The sequence below is a fragment of the Rhagoletis pomonella genome, unplaced genomic scaffold (genome assembly GCF_013731165.1).
Source record: "Rhagoletis pomonella isolate Grant_MI unplaced genomic scaffold, Rhpom_1.0 Rhpom_scaffold_00007, whole genome shotgun sequence".
In the NCBI taxonomy this organism is placed as follows: domain Eukaryota; kingdom Metazoa; phylum Arthropoda; class Insecta; order Diptera; family Tephritidae; genus Rhagoletis; species Rhagoletis pomonella.
In genome coordinates this window covers 69,896,741-69,899,548 of record NW_023458561.1, presented here as the reverse complement: position 1 = coordinate 69,899,548, position 2,808 = coordinate 69,896,741, and positions in this window count along the sequence as shown.

Below are 2,808 nucleotides of genomic sequence, written 5' to 3'. Positions count from 1 at the left end.
TATTGCTTTCTTGATCGCTGTTAGTTCGGCGCAAAAAATACCTGTGTGCATTGGTAACAGAGCTTGATGGATAACTGCAAATTGCTTGCCTGATGTTTGCGACACTACAGCGTATGAGGGTGTGTTAAAATTTACCGAGCCGTCAGTGAAAAGTAGTAGTTGGGGGTCTGTCTCGTTGGTGATTTCCAACAATCCTTGTATGTATGCTTGTTGACAAATTGATTTCTTTTTGGTTGTGTTAAGTGATGTGTCTACTGTGATAAGATTAGTTGTGTTTTCTTTGCTCAGTGGCGGTTTGCTTAGAATAGGTATATGTGTGTCATGTAACATCATGATTATTCTTTTTAAACTGCTCGTTTTGTGGACGGGTGCTTTCCTATGTTCTGTTGTGTCGATGAGGTTCCATACCATGTTGTGAAGGGGATGTTTGTTATCCGTGATGGACTTAGCCGCTAGTTTGGAGGAACTTTTGAACCGTAAATTTTCAAAATCTCGAATTCGCGCTTCTATTTTTAGAGCAGGTATGGGAGTTGCTTTCAGTAAGCCGGTGGCTGTTCTGTAGCAATTGTAGATTTCGGTGTTGAGGGCTTTGATGTTTCTTTTGGATGTCCAGCCGTAGAGGGTTATGCAGTGTTGTAGTACGCCTCCGGTGAGTGTGCGACAAATGGCAATTGCAGTTTCTATGCGCGGACCTTTTCTTTTAGAACAAATGACTTTGAGCATGTTGTTGACTTTTTTCAGTTTGTCTTTCAGCACGTTAACGTGGTTGCTCCATAACATGTTTTTAGAGAAATGTACACCAAGTATGCGCATATTACTTTTCAAAGGAATTGTTTGTTCCCGAATGTGTACCGCGTTAGCACCGCAATTGTTTTTACGGCATACATGGAGGGCCGTTGCTACTTCTATTGGGACTGCGGCTCCGGTTGAGTTAGCCCATTTCTTTATAGTTTCGTATAGTTTGTAGACATTGCGTGACTGTTTCGTGCGTTCCGGATGCTGCTGCGAAAATATTGTCTGCGTATACACCCATGTAGGAAATCCCTTCGACGTCTTTTATCTGTTTTATTAGAGAATTGGCATAAAACGTGTAGAGTACTACTGAAAGCGGGGATCCCTGTGGGACTCCGTTTTCTATCTTTTTTACCTTCGAAAGGAATCCGTCAACTCTGGCTGCAATCCTTCTGAACGATAGGAAGGATAAAGAGAGTTTGAGGATATTCGTCGGAATACCGCACTTGTGCATTTCTTTAATTACTTCAGTAGATATTACTCTATCATACGCCTTTGCCAGGTCTTCAGACAGAACGACGGTGTGTTCTCCACTTGAACGTTTCAACTGATTTTCGAGAGTGTGAATAAGGGTGTGTACTCCATGTTTGGTCATGCGTGTTGTTCGGCTTCTAGTTTGTTACCGAAGTCGGTCCATATTCTGTTGGCTAAGATTTTGTCGAATGTTTTTGCCAATGTGGGTAGTAGCGAGATAGGACGGCACCCCTCAACCGAGTTGGGACTTTTCCCAGGTTTCGGCACAGGTGTAAGAATTGCGTGCTTCCATTCATGTGGGTAGATTGCTGTTTCGATAATTCGATTGAAAAGTCTGCATATTCGAGACTTAAGTGCTGTAGACGCATTTTTTACCATTGTGTATGTTATTTTGTCATGGCTGGGGGAGCTGCCCTTAGTTGTTTTAAGACTTGCCTCCAGTTCTCCGAGTGTTATTTTATGGCACGTTTGCGTAGAAGGACAGATGCGTGGTAAAGCATCTATGTTAAAAGAGCATTTGTTGCTGACTATAGTTGTGTCAAACGCGTCGTTTGCGCTTGATGCGCTCCAATGCGCCCCTAGGGCTTCAGCTATTTGCTCTGGATGCTTAAGAACGGAGTTGTTAGTAAGTATTTGTGGAAAGTTGGAAAAACGTTGACATTTGATTTTTTTAATTTTTTGCCAAAGATGTTTTGTGTCAATATTATTCTGTATATACATACATACATACATATCTACATAGCAGCAGAGTTGAAAGCTGGAGGGCCTAGGTAGAAGCACAGTGCCGCTACTTCCGTTAGTTGGTGCTGCTTTTTCTGCCCTTAGCACTAAGTCGAAATACTGAAACGTCCTCGTGGAACCCACTAAATCATTATATTTCTTTGTCATTACTCTACATCTTCAACCAGAACAACTGTATATTTTACAAAATATTGTAGTTATACTATTAAACAACACAACATATATGTATGGTAATTTTGTCATGTAAATGTTAGACGAAAATTACGGCCTACGGTGTCCAAATCCGCGGCAATAAAAATAAACGTATGCACAAATGTATGTAAGCACACACAAACAAGGGAGTGTATTTTAGTACACATACAGACAGTGAATATTTCAAGTGCACTTGCGCAGACCCAAATCGAAAAGTGCAATTAAATGGAACAGGGAGTTGCTATGATGGAAGCGTACGCAAACACAATCCCAAAATAGGGTTGTATGTATGTAAAAGCTTAAACGGACGGCAGCGGTGATCCGGATTAACTCGGACTTAATCCGGATCAACTGCAGTTAATTCCCGAATTGATCCAGATCAACGCTGCCCTCTGTTTATGCTTGAAGTCAGTCAAAGCGTTGCAAAAGCCTTAAATATACAAGCAACAAACTTAAGGTGGTCCATTAATACATAGGGAAATCAACTTTTTAAAATTTTTGCGCTGCCTTCCCCCAGAACAGAGGAATATCGCGAAAAGGAGACTCGTATTTTTTATTTTGAAATTGGTAAATATTTGACCGTGCCATTACATGGAGGAATTTTTTTTT